The sequence below is a fragment of the Phasianus colchicus genome, chromosome 4 (genome assembly GCF_987193195.1).
Source record: "Phasianus colchicus chromosome 4, bPhaCol1.hap1.1, whole genome shotgun sequence".
Taxonomy (NCBI): Eukaryota; Metazoa; Chordata; class Aves; order Galliformes; family Phasianidae; genus Phasianus; species Phasianus colchicus.
In genome coordinates this window covers 30454245-30478426 of record NC_143439.1, presented here as the reverse complement: position 1 = coordinate 30478426, position 24182 = coordinate 30454245, and the positions used below count along the sequence as shown (strand labels likewise).

Sequence of the window (24182 nt, the reverse complement as noted above, 5' to 3'; positions counted from 1 at the left end):
CTGCCCCCATAATCACCTGCCATCTTTACTCTTCCTTTTTCTCACACAGGAGGTTGATAAGAATCCTAAGAGCTCTTAAGTCACTAAGTAAATGTAAGTAATTTCCCTACAATAGAGCTTTGTATTCCTGATACTTGGCCTTGGACAAAAGCGAGAGGTTGCTAATTCCGTGTTTTGCAGGGACAGCACAGTTGCATTCCCATACCACCCTTCTTCCCTCTAGTATGTCCCATCATTCAACAGTGTAAGCTTAGGGATGAGTTTACAACAGGGAAAGGGTTATCTGATGAAGCTTGGACATTTAGTTAGGACCTCACCGGAAGCCTGATTGTGCTGATCTAAGTAAGCCTAGTGAAAACAAAGCTGCAACATTTCTGAGACCCTTTTTTCCCTACCCTAGGAATAATATGGAAAGGCAAACCCTTTCTTGATAACCCTCAGATCTCACTCAAAATCAACAAGTGTTCATGGATTGCGATGATTGGAGAATTAAAGAGGAGAAAGCACACTTGGAGCATATTTCATGTCATACTTCTCATCAACCACTAGGGAAAAAAAGGTTACGTTCTTGTATCCTTTAAATCCAAATCACTACAAAAATCATCACTAAGAAATACTACATGAAGAGTCAACTCCAAATCAATATTCTAAGACATCAAGCTGTTCTGAAACTGCTAATACACATAGCCTCCACTCTGAAAATGTACTGCATGAGAAGTGCCAGTTCTAGCCTTGGTCATATCAGTCCTTGAAGCCTATGAACACATTTGCTTCTGCACAGCTGCATCACATAAAGCACTGCACCACCACTCTAAGTCCATGCTTTTCTCATTATCTTTGACAAAAGAGAGAGCAAAGGAGTGTTACCACAGAAGAGTCAGGATGTAAATCACCCGCCTCATGGTAGGAAGCTAAAGAAATACATTTGACCGGGTTTGTTGAAGTTACATTGAAGGTGTGATTCACAAAGAAAAGGCATGTGCAATATAACCAAACTGGAATTAAGAGTTATGTCTTCAGGGACAGGGCTGCCATCATCTGCAAAGTGAGTCCACACATAACTCCAGACCACACACCCCAGGAACAAATTTCAAAGCAGAAATGATAAAATCACAATAGCTGTCGCGATAGTTTGTCTTGACATTGAAATGACTTAAGACTTTGTGAATATGTCTCATCAAATTTGTCATACAGAAGCTACTTGGGTTGCTGATCACAGATTGCCCATTAAGACTCACAGCTCACTACAGGCTCCAGAACATACTCAAAGGCCAGCAGATGCCCTGACTACCAGCCCATGGCTAAACTCCAAAGCAGTTGGTTACCTCTCCTAAACTAGCTTTGAATTCATCATATCCATCCAGATACCCTAAGACATCATTTAGATCAGTAATTATCCCAAGGAAAGGGTTATACCTAGCAACAAGGAATGAACAGAAAGCCAGTTGACTAATTAATGGGAATAGCAGTGTCATTTGTGATGAGAAAGAACAGTTAGCAATCCATAAAAAAGGAGTGCTATGGTAGGAAAATCTGAATGGGAATTGTATAAAATTCCTTTTTTGAAGGTCACAGACTGACTCCTTTACATACAGTGCAAAGTCACAACACTGAAGCACTGAGTAACGGATACCTCTCTTCTCTCCAATTACAGAAAAAGCCTGCGATACGAAACTAATACAGAGACTCCTTAAACATGTTCTAGGCAGAACTCAGACTGAGGACATAATGAAGAAATGCCACGCAGCAAAAAATAATTACCCATCCTGTCAGTACTGATGACAGTCCAAAATCAATTTCTCCTCTAGAACTTGGAAGAAAACACTATTGTTCAGTGGGATCTTCTGACATTTTTGAAATGAAGGTGTACTGTGAAACAGGATTAGAGTTTAGAATCCTCATGGAATATTGCAGAGCTGTGTTTTGATACTGACAAACTATTTTGTTTAAAGAGAGAAGAGAATGTCTTAAATCAGCACTGGATGTTGGAGTACAGAAGTCTCAACAAAATTAAATGAAATAGCATGAAAGTCAAATGTTGTAACTAATTGAGACAAGCAAATCAGCATCATATAAGTGACATGAGTAAGCTATTTGCTTCTACAGCTTTCTATTGAAAACGGTATCAGAATGTGCCAATGAAATTTATTTTGCTGAAACTGAATGGTTCAAGTTGAAAACACTGTTGTGCCACATTTTAGTTTGTTCTTATTTTTACAGATATTATATGGGAGCCAGCAGCAGAAAAAAGCTTTACTTCTCTGTTCATGTACATGCAAACTTTTGGGAATGGTTCCCCTTTTAGCTTGGTGTGTAACATGCTGAAAAATCCAATTTGATGAGACCAGATGCCAGTACATATCACTAAACAACCACAGTAGACTGTGGTCTTCCCCAGTACAAAAACAACATAATTAAGCACAACATAGCCTACTGTAATGCTCTGTTACAACATCTTACTACTTTTTCTGACCTGTCATTTCAGATAAGGCTTTTAACAGCTATCCAGTGACCCTTCACCAATAAAACCAAGCATCTCACCAACGTTCTTAGGTTGTTTTCTTCCTGCAGAGCTTCCAGACACTTTAACCTATGGTGTCCACTTATTGGGGAAAAGGTTGTATTTATCAGCTGGGGCAGGTGAGGGTCTGCTAAGCTGAATAAAAATCAAAGTTGCTGCTGAAGACACCACTTGGAATTGTAATATTTAGATCACTCCAAGTCTCTTTAGCTATCAGAAGGTTATCGTTTAATCAAACACATTTAGAAAGTTAAAGGTCAATCTTTTAAAGGAGTGTACATTTTAATAATACCAGTAGTAAGTCTGTTAATACCCTTATTAGATGAAATATTCTGGCCCATAAATATTTACAGCTAAGCAACAGAGTGAAGATATTTGGTACCTACATGGTGACCTGTTTGTGCATACACCCTATGCACACAAAGTGGTTAACAGCATGATTTTGAGAAGAGAAAAAACAAAGCATGGGAGACTCGCAGCTACTTGCTTGCCCAACATGACTGCAGCAAGAATGCCGTAAACTTGACTCCCACCAGTCCTGGCAGCTACCCCTTCTGAGACACCCTTAGCCAATGAGCCACTCTGATCTTGATGGCAGAAAGGAGTTTTGACACCTACATTCCTATTCCTTCCTATCTCCTTTCCTGTTATGTTTAATATATATATATATTTTTTTTTTACAAGATATTTCAGTTTAAAACTGGTTTGATGACTAAAGAACCTTCCCCTATTTTTTTTTTTCTGTGTGAGATTATTCAACAACACATGTCTGCTGATCTTAGCTACTTTTGACAGGATTCCTATACATACATATCTCTTTAGATAATTCAGTTACATTGTTTTAGATGCTCTTAGTACTATTCCTTATAATTACTTCTGAAATCATAAATCTCCTATAAACTTGACTTTTGTTTTCATTTTCTTGCCTGTTTCACAGCCAGTCAACACTGAGATGATCTCATCAGTCTTTGCAAATTGAGAAAGAAAATACAATTCAATGCGTATTTCACCATTTTGACCCAAATCATGTATTTCTAAATGAATTTAACCCCCTTGAAGAGCATATAGAAGTGTAACTCAAAGTCACTCTGTCCAGGCCTGTTATCCTTCAGACTTATCAATTCAGCAGCCCTAAGTCTGTGCAGCCTCTCACTGTAGCAGCTCCTTTCTCTTTAAACTCATGTCTAAGGACAGAAAATCAAAACGACAGTTTGATTCCCATCCAGCACCTCCCAGCAGCCACATCTTGGGTTGCACACTCAAACAGTGCAGCATGAAGGGCAGAGAGGGGGATGTATTACTGCTATGACCAGCCCACACCCAAATCCTGAGTTCAGCTGTACAGCAGCTCTAGAGCCATGTCAATGTATACATGCAGACACCATGCAATAAATGCATACTCTTCAACTTGATTTGCTCTTTCCCAACAGAATACTCCATCAACAGTGCCATCCCCTCTGTTTTGTTGTAAGTAACTATCCACACATCTTCTCTCAGTTGGTGAACGGGTCTATGCATTAAGGCTCCAACTGATGATAACATCACCATTTGAGAAGGTGTTCTAGTATGTATATAAACCCAGTGCCTTTAAGTGCCTCAGGTACTGTTTTTATCAGCATCTTCTTCAGTAGTCAGTCTTAACTATTTCTCAGTGAAAACACTAACATTTAACAGAAAAACAAATCTGTGAAAACAGAAGCGATTTTTGAGAGTTAAATAATTTCTTAAACACCTTTGATATAAATATGTTAAAGCTGTACCAATTCAAAAGGTAATGAGCATCATTAGTGGAAAGAATTCAAGCCTTGAACTCAATGAATTTGCTTGTATGAGTAATTGATCTACTGTAATAATCTTTTGTCTATAATGAGTATGCCATCCTCTCAGGTTGAGAAAAAAATCACCTTCTCTTTAAGAAAACATAAAAAGAGAACTGCAGTAGATGCATGATCTGCAATTTGAGTCAGTACACTGTAAAACTGTAACATTTCTGCAACTATGGACAATGTGACTCAGTTGAAGGCACTAAAATTGCATGCTGAGAAGACAACTAGACATACCCCTACTGGCTTCATGATCTGTCACAAAAATGTTAGTAGAATGGGGGTCATTGTGCACAGAACACAGGAATTGTAGCCAGTGAGCTTTTTTCCTGCCATGTGTCCTTGCATGGCTTTGTTACTGGAGCCCTTCTCCCACATGCCTGACAGTATGTTTGCTGTCCTGCATAACCACTGTAAGGATAAGTGAGAAAAAACTTGAGATTCAGTTTTTTCAAAAAAGATGGTCTTATAAGACTGTAGGAAAATGTGTTTGGGATGTTTGTTTCTTTTTCTACTGCTTGTGTCCTTCAGAATGCATTCTGTCTCTTCAAAAGTACTTCCTGCAGTCCTTTGAGAAGTAAATCTCCAGACTTTAAAGAGAAAGTGGATGCTGAACATGCAGGTAGTTCATGCCAAACTTTGCATCTGCAAGATCTGCAAGCATTTCAACTCTTTTTGGTAGAGACTTCAGTACTTACGTCTATATAGTAACATATTCCCTGCCAATACACATATACATTCAAAAAGTATTTCCATATCAGGTTAAAGCATAAGAAGGTATCTGACTATGCACAAGAGTGGCTTAAATGCTGTGGATGACCTGCAGTTATAGAGTCATGGACTTACTTTATAGTTCTCCGTGCTGTCATCGGTCACTGAAATGTGCTGTTTCATCACAAGACAATTTCTTCGGTTGAGTGTGTCAGTGCTTTCCCTTTTTCTGCACAGAAGCTGACCACCCAATCTGTTGAACAAACAAACAAAGTAGTTAAACAAATAAGAGAACATTTCTGAACAATAACACTGGTCCATTCAGTGACACAGAGCACATTCAGAAGAGGGCCACAGAAACGACCCCAGGGATGGAATACCTCCCCTACCAGGACAGGCTGAGTGTGCTGGGGCTGTTCAGCATGAAGAAGAGAAGGCTCTAGGGAGACCTGAAAGAGGTCTTTCAGTATCTAAATGGGGGATATAAGAAGGAAGGGGGGGGGGGGGACTCTTTAGCAGAGTCTATTGTGACAGGACAAAGGGAAATGGTTTCAAACTAAAATAAAGGAGATTTAGACTGGATATAAGGAGGAAGTTTTTTGCAATCAGGGTGGTGAGGCAGTGGCACAGGTTGCCCAGAGAGGTGGTGGATGCCCTGTCCCTTGATGCATTCAAGAGGCTGGATGGGGCTCTGAGCAATCTGATCTAGCTGTAGGACTTTGTTTATTGCAGGGGAGTTGGACTAAAGGACCTTTAAGGGCCTCTTCCAACTCAAATGGCTTTGTGATTCTACAATCTGTTAATAAGGATGGTACTGCATGGAACATGTGATGCTATCTTTACTTTCTTACCAGTAAGTATGACCATGAGTCTGCGCTTGGGTGTATTGCCCTGCAATTTGTACTAAAGACAGAGGAAGAACAGTCCAAAAGGAAACAGTTTTGTTGTTGACTAGACTTCATACAACACCCTGTATGTTGTTTACACACAGCGTACCTCACAATAACAAACAGCCAGACTGACAGATCTACCTACAGACATGGCTCTTCACAAACACCAATACTTGTTGCAGCCCCTCCTACTCTTTTTTTTTTTTTTTTCCCCCTTCTTTTCTGGAGAGTTTTCCACAGAACAGTTCTCCACATAAATGGCTAATCTAGAACCTGTAAAATCCAGTAACATTCATGACACTGTGCCTGGAAAAAAACAATCTTTTGGACCATCCAACTTTTCAACTCTTTCTATTCATATGAAATTTCTCTAGTAAGGTCAGATCGAAAAGATTTCTATTTAAATGATCATTTATTAAAATGTTTTCCTAGGACATACAATCTGCTGTAGCATTACAATCTATTTTATTGCAGGTTTTGATGCCAGTGAACAGCCTTCAGCTCATTGGCCCTAACTTCTTCAGTGCTTCTCCTTATCCACGCCACAAATGATCTCCCACACTTCACAGCACTAAGATATCTCACCTCTTCCAATACCTACTCAAACTCCCACCCTGAGGTGATGTAAATTAAGAAGTCTACCTACACAGCACATTTTACCTCTGCTCACAAGTTGATATGCTCAGGTAGACAGCAACCACCACCAGGCAATGAAAACAAAATACTTATGTTCGTTGAAATGAATTGCCCTGCTGTCCCTAATCGTGTGCCCATGGAGGAAACAGCTGCTTGCTGGGGTTTTCTTCATGTAGTCTATAACAGCACAGTGGGATTACTTGGCAGAAAGGTGAGCTGAATGCACATTGGAGAGTGTGCTGTTATTTAGTAGTGAATAAAATTAACAGTCATATCCTAATTAAGGGATGAGATGGATTTTTTGCTCTTTGAAGCATTTAAATAAGGAACCTATGTTTCATTCTAACAGACAATCTCTTTCCAAACTACAAGCTCAAAGAAGGATTTACTAGCTCTGATCTATGAGTAACAACGATGGTCAGACTAGAATGGTCTTGTTTGGCTTTAAAATCTTGAATATAGGAATAAATAACAAGCTCACATCATGCACGTTCACTGTTAACCTTTGTTATTTCTTTCATACACTTTTGTCCTGTGACTCCTTCACTGGCACACTTGAAAGATCAGAAGTTAAATGAGATTCAGCCTTGCAGTTCCTGCAGTACAGTCAAATCCATCAGCAGTTTCTCCACCCACTGGAAACCATTTGCAAATCTCCAAGTACTACCTAACAACATATCTAAAGAGTCCCAGCCATGTAAGGTTTATAGTTTGACAGGAAAACAAAGCTGAAGTCTGGAAGAATAGGGGGCACTCCTATCCAGCCTGAGAATCAAGGTGCAAGAAATGGAGAAAGCTCCCCTATGCATGCACCTGAGTCTGTCAAAATCTGAACTACTGCGACATTTTCAAAACACCAAATCTGCATGGTTAACAAATCTGCAATGATTCCTACTCACAAGTCCCATGTACAAAGGTGTAAGATAAAAGTATTCCTTACTCACTGACCTCTCCTTCCTTTCTTATCAGATGAAGTATCAACTGCAAGTGCAGAGCAAGAAAGATAACAATATGTGTTTGATAGTCACTTGGGGGGACAGGGAAGAAGTTTTTAAATCTTAACTAAAGGTAGTTTTAAAATAGATTTTACACTGGAACAATAAAAACGAAGAAATTTATAGACATTGATTCTGTGTCCTAGGCAGGAAAGGAAGGCAAGAGAAAGAACGAAAAGACAATGACATCATTCCTGGGAGTAATTCTGATCCATCGGATACAAATCAAAAGTGAAAAACTTGACATACACTTTGAAGAGTAATTGATGAATAGATTAATCCGTTAATTCACTCATGGTGTTTTCTATCTTCTGCTATTAAGTTTTCTTCTTTCTCACTAGCTCTCATTTTGCAAAATTACTTTCTACTCAGTTGAAAAGTTACCTTCTGGTTAACTAAGACTTGAGATGCCACATGACAAACACAGTAAAATATTTCTGAGGTCAGCATATTATGGCCAAAACCCGCAGGAGACTGGTAAGTGTGAACAGCAGAAACTTAATATACTGGACTGTGAGCATTTCGGATTTGCAATGGGAAATCTCACTGACAGCACAAAGCCTGATTTACAGAGATAATAATGGGACACACAAGTTGACCTCCATCCTTTCCTGCTAAGGTAGGTTTTTAAAGGAGGCTTGTCCATAGGGAACCATGATCAGCATTGCCTGTGATTTGTATTTACTTATGCAGCGCGCTTCTCCCATCTCCCAGGCTCCTGCCAGCAGGTAAACGCTTCTGAAAAATCACACTACTTTTTTAAACCCCAAAGAGTGAAACTTTAAAATATTTTCTAGGCACAGAAAGGAAGGCAAAAGTAATATAAGAGTAGAAGCCAGAACACATTGTGCTATTCCAAATCACAGCATTGGTTTGCTATCAACATCACTCAGAGCAACTAGCTTTGCACGTTCAATTTCCTGTTTAATCAAATACTGGAGTTACCTCCATCTCTTTGGGCTGTTAGAAAACTTTGTAGCTATCAAGCCCAGATTTGGAGTACAAAAACAAGGTTTGAAAGATCTAACCTTCATTAAAGTTATCACAGTTGGTACTTATCCATCAGCAGTACTGTAGCTGCAAAATGAAATCTATACCGTGAATCTCATTAATATCACACTGCTAACCGTCTTTCCCTGTTCATGCTATTTCACAGCATCCAGCTTCATTACTCTGCAAGTTCAGAAGATATGATACAAGTACTGTGCATCTATATTATGTTTTGTGCCATGCGGAATCATTTCCTCCTCCAGATTTTCCCAGCTGTGTGATGTGCATACCTGCTCATCTGCTGGTCTGTTACACATACGATCAAGGTTTATTTCTCACTAACTAGCTAGGAACGTTGCTATTTTCAGAGGAGATCACAGCTAGGAAAACAGAAGGAATCATGGAACCAAAATACAAATCTTTACCTAGGCTGTATAGAGACATAAAAATCACATATGTACCTTAAATCAGGAAAAAAAATAATAACAAAAAAGCATTAAAGATAACCTTTGGCTTTTCTTACTTAACAGCTGTTAACAAGAGCTGTTGGGAATGACATATCTCTGCTCAGAAGAGCAGCATCTAGAACCTTGCATTTGAATCTGAATTTAAGATAAGCCAGTGTCCCAAGCTGCTGGCAAAGAGCAGGAGTAACATGCATGCTTAAGAAGATGCATTCTGAGTAGTGGGGTTGTTTTTATTTGTTTTTAAATGTTTTTGTTGTTGTTGCCTGTTTATGGGTTTTTTGTTTGTTTGCTTTTTTATTTTTAAAACACAAATCAGTGTTTATGGAAAGCACTGCTATTTGGGCAGAGACACCTCACAAACTGCTAAGAGTAAGAGGGTTTAAAATAAAGACATTTGATGCACTGAGCACTTACGAGAGAGGACATTACCTTTGCAGGCAGCCCACTCTTACTACATTCACATTTCAAAATAAATCAAGTTTACTTAGTCTACAGTTAGCATCTATGCATCATGTGTTTTTTTCCTAAACGAAGATAAAATGCCATGTACAACGAACTAATGGTTTAGAAAGAGCTTTCACATTAATCACCCAAGTATAAAAATGGTGCCAATCCATTAATCTTGACTGTGGTACTTTTCGAAGGATAGATAAGTAAACAGCCACAAAATATGGAGGTGCTTAGCTCAAGCAGAATAAACTCTAATACTGGTGAAAAGGAAAATATGAAAGAGGCCATTAAACACATGCTCATACTAATTTATTTACATTTAAAGAACAAGGGGGCCATTTGCTGTAACTAAATGTAAGATAATTAAAAGTGGGAATTACCAATTAGAATCTATATATTAGCAGTAAGTACTTCTAAAAACACTGCAATGCTGAATATGCCAATACTAACAGACCATTTTTATTTTCCAACCCTTTCTAAGAGCTTCACAGAGAATTCATAGTATACAGCATAGTTCACTGATTTCTTATGGCAAAGCAGGCTGAATTTCCCCTTGCATTAAGTATCTGGTAACAGGCAGCACAATGCTAAGTAGCATTGCTTCCTCTCACTCTGCATTGACCTCAACACGTATGTGCATGTGTCCAGGAAATTTTATGATTGTATGCACAGGTTGAGTATAACCTCTATCAGCAACTACATTAATACAACAGGAGCCCAGTAAGCAACTACAGCACACTCACAGAAGCAGACAGCACTAATGTTTGTGGGCTGGTTCTGAAAAATATGAGTCCCCTTTCTTCTGCATCCAGTTTCTCCAGTAAGATCTACCTTTCTTTTCCATGGATCTCTCCATATATTCCCTAACACTAGCGGACATTGTCAATGTAAAAATAAATGTGTTTTAAATAAGTGTGGTCTCTTGTACTTGCAGAAAGAGCAGATAAAGGAGCATCAGGTGATTATTCCTTTTTGCTATGTGTACCTTCCATTAGCAAAAAACAGTTTTACACACATATATACTGAGAAAATACTCTATCCTCATAACATCTGCTGAAACGAGAACAAAAGTAGTGAATGAATGGCAACCCTAAATACAACGGAGTATGGGTATAATTGGCAAACAACATAATATGCCTGCAGCCAAAGAAACACATTTTTATTATCTTTAGGTAAAAGCAAGCCAATATGGTTTATTACAAATTCCTATTTTCACATTTCAGAAAACCTTGATTCCCTGTAGACCTGTCCAGAAAAGCAAATTAATTTCTGTTAGTAACCCCATTCGCTATTATTGACAACAGGCTCTAGTTGTTGCAAAACAACATAATTGCAAATATTGCAAGGTCTTTCTCCTTCACACAAAGGAAATCTCATCCACAAAGATCTCCTGGATGACAGTCCTCAACATAACATAGATGCATATGGAAAAGCTGAGGCAGGTCAAGGAAAAACACTGATAATGAACAGTAGGAATTATGAGTAATGAAAATTACCTACCTCTCCTACTATTAAAAAAATTATAAAACTTTATTCTCTATGCTTTCAGTTGGCATACAAGTCTTCCCTAAGGTTTACAAGCCCTAAGCATTCAAATTTCTCTGAGCCCCTTTCTGAGACCTCGTATTTCTTCTCCCTATCTCTCAACTCCATTTATTTCCTTACAAACCAACTCATGGCAACATTTGGCTGTCAATGCAATGCTCTAGTTAGCAAGGAAGAAGCTTGTTATCTAACGTTTATTATGAATACTCTTTACTCAGCAGGCAATGGACTATACAGACATTTCACTGAGAGATAAATTGAAGCAAATAATTTTAGGTATTTTTTATCCACTTGAAGTAGTCAATCTGAATTGAATGCAACAGAATGATTTTCATGGCGACAGCTGTAGCGAAAAAGGCCCCTATAAAAGATATGTCTGTATATAAAAAATTAGTTAATAGAAAATGCTGCTTGTAAAGAGAAGAGAATACATATTACTGTATAAATGCTAGGTGGAACAATAAAGCTCTTGTCATGCCAGGCAAATTGCTGCTGGTCAGATTCACTATATGTGAGGCCCAAGCACCATCTGAAACATCTTCAATAGAGAAAAAAGGAAGGAAAACTAAACCAGGCAGTTTATAGGGCAATATATAGTGCCTACAGAAATTCGGTCCCTTAATGCATATTGAAATCATGATGGTAGTTTTTTGAAAATTGTACTAGGTATATATCTGCTTCTCCAGGGACCCGTAAACACTGCGGTGCCTGGCCCTTCAGAAGGTGTATAGTGTTCCTAAATCCATTAAGGACTCCTGAAAATCACAGAGTATTTCTAAATTGCCATCTTCATAACAGATTTCCTAGAGGGAGCTCTGAGTCAAAACAACTTCTGCTAGAAGTGCCAAAAGAAAAACATTACGATGATGCATGGAGCATTAATTGCACAGCAAAAAGAAACAAAATAATGGAATCACACTGTAATGATTTCCAAAACTATTAACTTTGCTAATGAGTGATTAAAAATTTAGTCCCTGAACTGATTAAGTGAGAAAAAAACAATCATTAAAACTTAATCCAAAAGGCTTTTAATCCAGCTGTCTTCTGAAATGTATGGACAATGAGTATGCTTGGTTTTAAACTACAAAACTTTGAAATTGGACTGAAAAAAAAGTTTGATGGTTGGGCTAGGTGATCTTAGATGTCTTTTCCAACCATAATGTTTCTATGAAATCCCTGTATTATGTGATAGTGTTATTTAATATTCCAGGAACGATAGCCTCATTTTCAAGGGTTTGGTGTTTGGGAGTAGATAAAGGACAATAGTTGACCAACTCCCTGTCAAAAGTGTTGCCAAATCCTAATTTCACTGCAAAGCCAGAAGTAATTCATGCTCAAGTGTTGGCTTCTGGAGCCTTCTGTTACATGAAGGAAATTTCCAGCTTTACTTTCATTCATCAGTGACACACTTTTCAGCTGGCAGAAGCAAGCTTGAAAATGGAAACCCCAAAGATGAACATGTACACATTGGAGTATCAAGGTTTTAAGGTAATCTCATGACTTAAAGGATCTTTGCACAGAATTTCACTACTTCAGCAAGTAGCACACTGTTCTGAAGTTATCTATGAATATGCAATTACAGTATTAACTCCAGGTGCTAACGTATTTTGAATTAGCACATTTTTCTTTGAAATGCAGTGAATCAATACACAGTGGTACCATAACAAAAGTCAGTAGGGAATAAAGAGGCTTCTCAAGAGCACACCAAAGGGAAAGCAGCACAGCTTCAGGCATGCTGACTTCCAGCACGCTAGCAGTTCTGTTTTGCTACACTTCAGGATCCCACATCTAAAGTCTTTCTAGACTTTCTCCATAGATGGAGATGGGAGCATCTGTCAGATTTCTCTAGTTAGACAGGTTGAAAGAGATGATTTGGAAGGAGAAAAAGGAAGAGACTTTTCAAATCATGGAATGCTAGTGACAAAGAAAATCTATGGTCATCCTCATTTTGTTTTACTGTTTCAGTACAAGTGAGTACAAGACTGCAAGAATAACATTTCAGGCATCAGTGTGGACTCATTAAAACCTTGCTAATCTCCACCACTCCAGTACACTTTTAAACTGGTTCTCTTAAGATCTTCTGTAAGAAAAAGGACAGTTTTCAATGAAGCCTCTGGGAGTATGACCTCAGAAATACACCAAAGCTTATATATTTTTAATGTATATGTGTATATATACATAAGCATCAGTAAAGAGAGCATGAGTTACTAAAAGGCAGGATAGTTTTACATACTAATTTCAGTAAAAGGGTTGCAGATCCGAAGAAAACTCAATAAGACTACAAGAATCTCTCATGATATTCACTAGGCACCAGAAATTCTTCCAAACCAAGCTGGAATGGTTCTATGTATTTTCCAATTTAAAAAAAAAAAAAAAATCACACCACAAGTGTATAAATGTCCAGAAAAATACAGAGGAAAACATGCAAAAGACAGCAAGAATCTCATGTCATGGCAGGTAGTATGAAAATGAAAGGAGTACTCCAATTACCTGAAGATCATGCTACAAAGAGGAGCTGCCTTAATCATTCAGACAAACGATAAAATATAATTACTCATCTCAACAGCTCAGGTCAAAGATGAAGAAAATAAACATTGCTAAAGGCTTTTTCTGGTCAGATTACCAATGAGGCAGATGAAGACAGACCCATCTTCCTGGTTGTTGCCATTGTCTTTTGGGCTCACGGGTGAATGTATATGTACATGAATAAATATACTAATTTTTAATCTTTCTGTAGGAGTCTTTAGAGACAGACATCCTCATAAACCCTATTTTAGTCTACTAGATCCCTTTTTAGGAGTTGCATACTATAAGCAGATTTGAAAAGTTTTTAAGTCTCTTCATGATAACCTCCATCCATTCCTCTCCAAAGCCCAGGGGATTGCAGCTCTCAGAGTTGCACACATTTCCCAGTGTGCCAGCAGTTTTCCAGCTGCTGAGCTGCTTTGTGGAGATGTCTGACAAGAATTTAAGTACACTATAGGAGACACTTTTCCAAAAATGCCACCAAGCACTGGAAACATGGAAGAAATCATGCTAATAAATCATAATTAAATGATACCTTGTTTTGTTACCATGTTTTCCAGCATATTCTATTTTCCTTCGTTGTGATTTCAATTCCTCTATACTGTTCTCATTGCCAGTGCATGAGCTGCTCTTGTCAATGACAGGATGGCTGGTTCTGGAAGATGCTCGGAGCAGGTGCCAAGAACCTGGGTACCTCTAGTTTGCATCAACACCACATGGGAACTCAAGCAGGCTGAGCAGATTTTTTTTTATTACTTTGAGAGCAGTTTCATCCTTCTTTATCTTCCTTTAATTGCCTTCACAGTATTTCCTAATTTGATCAAAGTGAAGCAGTTTTCCAAAATACTTTGATTGCTACACATACAATTAATTGTTGACAAGCCTTGAACTGTTTTGTTCTGTGTGAAAGAAAGGCTGCTTGCTCTGGACCATTTTAAAACATGAAAAATGCTGATGATTCACAGTTAATACGTTCTGAATCCTTTGCAGATGAAGGGTAATCAGAAGATTAAAGTATCCTACTGGACACCAAGATTCTACTGTCTGTCTTGGGGCTGCATTTGCAACTCCATAGGTAAAAAGAAAGTCTCTTCTCCCCTGTCTCCAAACCAGCAACATAAAATTTTTTCTTTCCCTCATTACTTTTGCTCAGGTTAGCAAGTCACCAAGGATGGAAATGTCTTGCATTGTGTACAAGCAATGCAGCATCACAAGATACCAAATTCTTGGCTTAGCTGTTGATCTAAAGCTGCTGAATGTGTATAGGGAACAGGAATCAATGGCCAAATCTAAATAATTTGTGAAAACTGATCTTGCTGTATCAGTATTTAAAAAAAAGCCCTACTGCTTCTTTTTTAGAATATGTTAGCTCATCATCCAACATACTCTTCCTAAAAATTTCATTACAAATTACAAAGTAATTTTTTTTTGCTTTTTACTATGAAGGCTACTACATTAGCTTCAATATAAACAGAACTAAGGGACTTCAGACCATGTTCCTAAAAACGTGCTCCAGTTGGACTTTCAGTTTTAAACACTCAAAACACAAGTTCCAAGAGATAAAAATGACAACTATAAAATCATCAGAGAAGGGGGGAGCAAACGACAGTTGCTTTGGTATGAGATGAAAAACTGAACATTGTCTTCCTACATTAAAATTAATCCTTCCCAACTCTCCATACAGCATTTCAATTTGATTTTAGCATAGTTTTAACCTTCAATAATGGAAACTATTCCCATTTCCTAAACTTAATCTCAAGACATGATTTCTAAACAATCAAAATATTTCTTCTCTGAAAATGCCACCTCTATTTCAGCACTTTTAAGCAAAAACAAAAGGGCAAGGTAAGAATAAATTATCTCCAGATTCAGGCTGAGTTCAGTTGGTAGTTACAGTTAACAAAAAACAACATTTTTTTATGAGATAAACTGTTCAGCCGAAGCACTGTGCACATATCTGCTGTGAACGCTTTAATTTGCTGCTTCTTTATTGGGTTTTGGGAGGAGTTATTGAGCTTCCTTATTGATTTTTAGTGAGTGAAACAGTAGTATTTGTTGGGATCTTGACTGAGCTAATTGATAAGCTCTTGATAATAAACAATAGCAATAGCGAAAACGTAAATGAAACAATCAATGCAAGTCAGAGCAAAAAGAAAAAAAAAAGCCTTCAGAAGCTTGTGAAATGGTATCATTATCATTACAAGCCAAGTGCTACTGCAGAAACCCTTGAGAGCTGCCAGAGTAATGAGTGCTACTAGAAATCTAATGACAGCACACTGAGTAATTAACATGTTACATTAATTTCTGATACATCTAAGGATGCATGTTTATTTTAGCTTGCTAGGCAAGATCAAGTGAAATAAACTATTTATAATTTACTCAGTATGGAGTTTCTGTTTCCTACAGCTTGGTTATAGCTTAAAATTGTAGATGTGATTGCTGATATATGCTCTCCATTCACAGTTAAAACAGTAGCTTTCGCCTTAAGAACCATAGTGAAGACCATAGCTTGTTCTGTCACTGCAAACTATTAAAAAGTATTGATCCCATTTTCAAACAACTTGTGAAAGGCACACCATATAAATATGAAGTCCGTTGCCCTAATGCCTCTTAAGTCATACCCAATGCAACCATAACTAATTTGATCAACAAACAAAAAAGTTCAAATCTAAGTGAAAAAGTCACTTCACTCAAATATGATACAGATGTGACAGAGCTGTTCAGTTGACTAAACAGAGTACTTGCTCTCCTTCCTCTTCAATACACATTTACTTTTGTGTAATTATGACCATCATGTAACCTGCTGCAGGTGACAGTTCAGAATCTTAATCCATAAGGTCAAGGAGGAAAGGCAGATTTTTGGGTTCCTTTTGGGTTCCTTACAACACAGGATGTTCTCTGATCCCATAATGAAGTTAGTATGGAGCATGCCAAGCAGATACAGAGTTTTTCCTTTCCGTGCTGCTGGATAGCAAAGTTTAATTGTGAAAAAGATGTAGACAAATACCTACAAATGTCCCCATCTCTATGCCCCCAAGATGTTCTTCCATCTCTGTCCATTTGTGTGTATGGAAAACACTTTGACTTGATAAATCTAAGTATAGAATAAGATGAAAATTCATGCAAGCATGCTCAGCAGTCTGGTTGATAGATGTAATGCACACTGATATCCTCAAACTTCCTTGGAGAAAGACAGCTGGGGATTGGAAAGTATGCTGAAACTATCCAAACCATCAACACAAGTCCACACAATCCAGAGTATGGAGACAGGGTGCTTTGGAAGGAAAATATCCTTGTAAGATCAGTTGGATAGCCTGCTATGTCAGATCCCTGTATACACGATTGGGCTTGAGATAAGAGGGACCAGAACTGCACTACAGGAAAAAGATGACTTAATGAAGATGTGGAAAAAAAAAAAAAAAGGGTACAAATGATGATGGCTTGAAGACTTAGAGATATTCTAGTGCCATAGTAGATTAGCAAAAATATTCCCCCAAGTCTTTGTTCTTTACAGATTTGCTATTATTCTGCTTAACAGAAAAGAGTTAAGGATCTTCAGTCAAAAGCGTATTTATTATGCGATAAATGCTCCTGCTCAGTTTCTCACTCACAGTCTCTACTGCTGTACATCTACATGATTGAGGTAGAACACAGCTTCCCAACAACAAATAAAAGTTGGTTAATTTGCACATATTTCAGATGCAGCTAGAACTGCTGCTCATCTCATGAAGTGGCATTTCAGCCTCATCAAGATAAGCCAGCTACAAGTCATCCTGATTGCAGTTACCTGTACAGATGTAATTTAGGCTTCTGATCCACACAAGTGCCCAAGCATCATACCTGCACCTTCCCCTAGTAAGCAAAACTGTTGCTTTGCTCCAGAGATCTCTGAAGGACTCAGCACATACCACGTCTCCATACAATTATTGCTCAAGGAATCCCTTAGGTGGTAGCACTGAGCATTAAGGAGCACAAAGATATTCCAGTTTTACCCACACTGAAGGCTTCAACCCCAAATGAAACAAGATTAGGCATGATTACAGGCAGAGTTGGCTTTTAATGCAGCTGTTCAGCTATCTGCATTATAAGTGAGGCTTTCAGGTTTTTGCAAATACTCTTAATATGATTTACTGACTTCAGGGAGGAGGAGAATCACAGCTGTAACTATGGCAATCAGATTGCTGCTAGTGCAGATCTAACCTCTCCCAATACTTCAGCAACCTTCATGCATGATGCCAATTACACAAATTCTTCATGATTCCTTCAGTAGTGAATGTAGAGGCTTAGCCTCTAACAAATAAGATTCACTTAAAATTATGTGACATAACCATCGTTGAAAAGGATGTTAAACAAATATGATCATTACTTTTCCATGCTGCATATCGCTTTCGATTCTGGCACCATCTTGTAGGATGTAGTTATTGAAGGTGAATGAGATGCACGCCTATGCTGTACTGCACCAAAGCATGCTCTTCCAGATGACCCTGTACATATTTTCATGATGCTGGGGGAATAGGTAGCTCCCAAAGAGAGCTGAATCATTCAGAAATGTGGTCTCTATTTTGAGCGCAGAACTCTTTAAACAGTCATTCCTGACTGAAGGAATTTTCAGCAACCCTCCTGTGAGCTAACAGACTACTCAGTTCTCAGTATAGATACACAGAAGATTCTCAAAGACCACAGATCCTGACTGTGGTTCTGCTAACCCTGTTCGTCTGCTGTCAGTGAGGAAGCCAGTGTCCCATTGCCCCTTGGTTTTCTTAAAAGCTAGCCATGGCCCCAGGCTTAACACTGATATCTCCAACCACTTCCCCTTTTTCTAGTTCAACTGTTGCCTACAATTTCTATTCAGTGCCCATTCCTGTGTTTTATTTGGAGTTTTGGAGTTTTACAGATAAGAGAGGCAAAAGAGGAGGGAAAGCTCTACACTGCATGTCAGCTTTCTGCCACAGCTTTAGCCAACCACCACCAGTCATTTTTTTTAGTTCTGTCTAAAGCTGTTATACCACTTGTGTACTGTTAAGTATCTTCTGTACAACATCTCAAAAGTAGATGCCTTTCAACCACAAGCTAAACAAAATATATTTTTTTTCTCAAAAATACCCTGAGACTATTGAGAAGGCTAAATAGTCATGATTTCCAGCTAATCATCAGATGAAAGACGCTGTAGGAATAGAAATGCCATATAATAAATCAGAAACAACCTTCAAAAGAAAATAAAGGGAAGGATTTCATAGTTTTGAGTGACATAATTTTTCCCAACTCTTTACAGATAGAATTCATGCGAGGGCAGGACACTGTAAGTGGGAGGAAGTGAGGCAAAGACAATGGCACTGCAATCACTGCTTAAAAAGTTATGGATAGCAGGGGCAGCAACTCCAAAAGTTAACATAAAGCCAAGTCCTCTTTTTCATTGTTCTGAAAGATGATAACAGAACTCAGGAAGACATTTTCAAACAAAAGAGGATTAGAATGATGAAGGTGCTATGATTTAGTTGCAGAAAAGAAACTTAGCTCTCATCAGGCTTGTCAGTATTACTGAACTCATGTCTATGTGGAGCAAGGTAGACTGTACTACCACCAAAGCCAGCAGAATTATTGCGTTGGAGTCAGGAGTAAAAATGTCCCCAAAACTGAGATGAACAGCTTGCAAACACATCCTATAATTCTGTATGTTAAATAAAATAAACGCTGTGTTTACTGTGAATCCCCAGCAATAACTTCATTACGATTCAAGTCTTGTCTCAGCAGTTTTAGCAGTTGTTCAAATTTACCATCATACACATTCCCTTTTTAGAGCAGATTTTTCCTCTTTTTGTGCAAAAGTTCACTTATGCAGGCAGACTTACTAGGTGTTTTTTCTGTTTGTTTGTTTTTGTGAAGTCTTTCTGCTTGGTACTGTTTGACATGCAGACAGCTGTTCATAATCCCAAAGCTCAACAATTATATTAATTTTAAACTAAAGGTTGGAGCCATAAATTCTCCCTAGTATTTCCTGCAGCTAAAGAAACTCAGTAATCAACAAAAGGAAAACACTAATGATATTTCATGACTGTTTTATTTTCTTGTCACACATGCAGCAGAAACATACAGAGGTAAACAAGTGCCTGCTTCTCAGATTTCATTTTGAACACAGTAATCACTGTAGGGCACACAATAAAATTTGGCTTTTGACATGCGCTCCACAATCAATAGTTAATTCTCGGCTAAACATTTGATACCAGGTGCTCTGCTTTAGCTTTTTTTCTGCTGCCTCTTGCTTTTTTTTTTTTTTTTTTTTTTTTTTTAATGCTATTTGATTGCAATTAAGCCATGACCAAATTCATTAGCTCTGAGCAGGATACCTTTCCTTGAACTAAGCAACACTTTGTCTTCTGGTCTTCAACAAAAGCTCCCCGAGAGGTGTCTCTGGCACTGTAAATGGGCACCAAGACAGCTCAGAAGCACCTTTGAATAGGGCAGCGTACATGGCAGTCTCAGAGAGGAGGAGGGGGGCCACCACACATGGACAAAGCTCAAACACGATCACTGACAACAGCACAAACACTACTGCTGAAAATAACAACCTGCTCCTGGGAAGGATGATAAGAACTCAGCTTTTCAACCAGTATAGTACAAATACACAGCATCCAAAAGCTCACGTTCGTTGAATTTGACTATCTGGTCTGCTTTCCCTGGCTAAAACTTTCTTTAGAGTAGCACCTAAAATTTTCAGAAGCAAAGATCAAATAATAAATTGCGTTATGTTTCAATTAAATAAACACTAGGCAAAAGACCATGAATATGTACACTAGTGTGAAAGATTACGGCAGTTACCAAATTAGTATTTCTTAAAAATTACTTTTCTATAGACCATGAAGTGACTGGGTGAGTGTCTCTATAAAGCAGAGATACTATTGCTGTAATGTGGTTGCTTATTTTAATAGGGTCCTTTGGCATCTCCGTCTAATGAGTTCTGCTAGAGGTGCAAGGTGCACAGCTTGGATGGAAAGGTTGCCCAGCCTTAGCGAGGGCTCTGCAGACAACCAGTGAGAGAGACATATCTAAACTACCACACTAACTGTTCTCTTCTCCCTTTACCTCTACAAGCACGTAAACCAATATACTTCTGTTTTTCTATATTTCATTCTGTGATTCTATAATTTTCTTTAAAATATTCAAGGGTGCTCCATATCTGAAATCCACCAAGTCCACACTAAAGATTCCTCTACAGATGCCGTAATTAAACCAACATAAGTACTTTAAGCAAGCCTCACAAAAAATGACCACCAAGAGCAGCAAAGGGATGCTCCTACTGCCTACATTACATGGCTTAAGCCAGCAGCCTGACTCCTGGAGTCAACACCAAAGGAGATAGGAGAACAAATGGTTTCAAGCTAAAAGAGGAGAGACTTATGTTGGATATAAGGAAGAAATTCTTCACTGTAAGAGTGGTGAGACACGGGCACAGGTTGCCCAGAAAGATGGTGGGAATACTCATCCCTGGAGACGCTCAAGGTCAGGCTGGACAGGGCTCCAAGAAACCTGATTTAGCTGTAGGTGCCCCTGTTCACTGCAGGAGAGTTGGACCAGATGACCTTTTAGGCCCTGTTCCAACTCAAACGATTCTACAGGGGTGGTATGATAGGGCCACAGCTGCGACGAGACTGAACAACACTTCATCTTGTATCTGTATGTTTAAATGCCATAGCAGATGACTAAGAAGAAGAAGAAGAGCAAAATAAACAACAAAATCAATGTTGCCTCACATACAATCATTAAAACTCCACAGACCTAACTGCAGCATGTCAAAATCACATCAAGTTTGTTGACTGCTGCTGTTGCTGCAAAAGTTTCCAATTAAGAAACACACTTTGACTGAGGAAGATCTATTCTTTTTTATATTTTGGCCTTTTTGGTTGAAATAAGATGAGAAGTCTAGTTTTCAGCTAGCTACTACACCAGGAAGTGAATATTCCTTCTGCTGCTATATAATTCCCATGATCCATAGCCAATATTTTTCTATGGGATGCTGTAAAGGAGCACTACAAAATACTGCAGTCACTACAGAAGACTTTGTGATGCTATGGAGAGTTCTGACATTTTATTTCTGTTTTCCTGCTTGCACAAGTAAAACAACCACCACCACCAAGAATTAAGAGGCTTCTCTACCAGGGATAACAGCAACAAGGGACGGTAAAGGTGCATGCTTTTATCTATTTGTCAAAGCATTGTTTTCTCCATGTTTCATACAGAATAGTAAGGGAAGACCTTTTTCGCTATAGAACAAATATTTTACAAATTTACTGTGTCCTTAACAATTTGATGTTTCATGGCCTCTACGCAGACATAAAATAGAGAGCTGTAATGCTTTGTGGATCCTTCCAGTCGAAGTGTCTGCTCCTTAGATCAGTATCTGGCTTTGTAATCCCTTCCCCTTCCCACCCTTTAATGTGCATACAGAGGCATGCAAACATGATTGCTCTCTTGTCGATTTGGATTTTGTTTTATAAATGCCATGGAAAGTTCACATAAATTTCATGAGATGGAATAAAACAAACAAAAATCAACAAAGCACTGAAGAGTTCTGCTGCTCCCTAATACATACTTATTGGTTTGTTAGGAAAATACTGCCTTGCAGATGTCAACATGCCTTCAGAATCCAGAGTAATGACACAAGCAGCAGAAAGGGGGAACAATTTTGTTGCATGGGCTTTGCTTCTATCTTTTGCACGTTTTCTGGAGCACATCACTTACAACTGCAAGAAGAAAGGTCTTGTGAATTTTTTGGAAGTTAATTGCTTAGCAGTAGACTAAACATTTTAGTTAGCCTCAGCTTTAAGTAACTTAATATTGGGGTTGTTTGGTTTAGAGATGAGAAAGCACCAAGGAGACCTCACAGTGGCCTTCCAATACTTAAAGAGAGCCTAAAGAAAAGCTGGAGACAGGCTCTACCAAGGTATGTAGTGACAGGACAAGGATGAATAGCTTTAAAACTAAAAGAGGATAGGTTTCAATTTGATATAAGGAACAAATTCTTCACTAGGAGGGTGGTGAGGCACAGAACAGGCTGCCCAGAGAAGCTGCGGATGCCCCATTCCTGGAGGAGCTGAAGGCCAGGTTGTATAGGGCCCTAGGGAGCCTGGTCTGGTGTGTGGCAACCAACTCACAGCAGGGAGTTGGGACTGGGTGGGCTTTAAGATCCCTTCCAACCCCAATGTGATTGTATGATTATACTGGGGCAAAGAATGAATTGTCTTTATTATGGCAAAATGGATTAAATCTTCTCTCTGACAAACGAGCATTGATGGACCTTGGGCATTCCTTGTGACTTTTGCTTCAGCTCCTAAGGTAGATTGGGCAGTTCGTGACATCTGCCTACCGTAAGTGTACACAGCTTAAAGAGAAAGGCCGTCTTTAATCATTAACACTCTCAGTCCCTCACACACCAAAAAACTGTTTTCAACTGAGATCTTAAAGCATTCTTATAAATCTATAAAAATCTGAGGCAGGAAAACATGCAGTGCGAAGAATTGGTTAAAAAAGTTTCCAAATGTTATGGTTTTGTTTTTTTTTTTTTCCTTCAAGTATTCTCCTGCACCGAGTATTTTGACAGAAACAAGATGGTATTTCTGCCCGAAATTGTCTTCTGCCTGAAGTTAGAGGTGACAAAGCATTAGTATATGCAAATATACAGCTTACAGCTTGTTCACCAGGAAATTGAGTAGAGGAGAATACGTAGGCTAAATGTCACTAAGACATATAAAACTCTGTGTGGCTATATAAAATGCTTCATCGTACTAGAAACAGGAATGCGTGAAGTATAAAAAGGAGTGAATGTGACTGTTCCATCCCCAGATGTCTCACAATGGGCAAGTGTGACATGAGGCATACATGAAGACCACCCTTCTGTGAAAGGCTGGCTTTCCACAGCCAGCTTGAACGTATTAAGAGCAGCTAAAACTTCCTGCAAGACTTCCTTGTTTTGCAGAGATCCTCTACTTTGCCACGTTTGTCATACTTTGCACTGCCTTGACCTACTCTTCCCCATTCCTTGCCAGTGCAGGCTCAGGTTTGCTAATCGCTTGTAACACAAACAGCACTGTGAATGTTACAGTACAGCAGATGCAGCAAGCCCTGAAGAACTACAGCAGGTGCAAAGAATATGCGAATTCCAGTCTCAGATTATCACTTCCACACCACAACCTTGGAATTTGCTTCTTCCCTCAGCAGGTACCTGCTGAAGAAATTGGACTTGATTTTCCCCTCATCAGGCTACCTCACAATTTCCTACTCCAATCAGCATCTCATCTGTAAAGCTTTACCAAGTTCATGGCTACATGCAAGACAAGATTTATAAGTCTAAAAAAGCCAACACGTATTCTGATTATTGATAAATAGGGGTGAAAAAATTATACATATATTTGTGAGTCATACCATGAAAAATAAAAAACATGATTTTGTTGTTATTCAAATTATTAAGCTTCAGAAACACAATTTTAAGTGCTGTGTGTAGTAATTTAAATGTTTCATTTTAACATTTTTGGAACAAAACCCGTTTCAACATAGGATGCATTTAATTGATATGAATCAGCCCTAAGTTTTAGTAGTAAGTATCTGTAAGTATCATTTCACAATGGGGAACAGCA

The 24182-nt window shown here is 38.5% G+C and overlaps 2 long non-coding RNA genes across 2 annotated transcripts in view; both read right to left on the bottom strand.

Annotated features, from left to right (window-relative positions):
* The window catches only part of LOC116231137 (uncharacterized), a 644852-nt gene that overhangs the window by 78239 nt on the left and 542431 nt on the right, over positions 1 to 24182 (bottom strand). The window contains exon 12 of the long non-coding RNA XR_016466011.1: positions 5191 to 5308. This is a non-coding gene — a long non-coding RNA (uncharacterized LOC116231137). The remainder of the gene's footprint in view (positions 1 to 5190; positions 5309 to 24182) is intronic.
* Positions 22008 to 24182, bottom strand: part of LOC149918154 (uncharacterized) — a 100958-nt gene continuing 98783 nt past the window's right edge. Inside the window, exon 3 of the long non-coding RNA XR_016466012.1 lies at positions 22008 to 22292. This is a non-coding gene — a long non-coding RNA (uncharacterized LOC149918154). The remainder of the gene's footprint in view (positions 22293 to 24182) is intronic.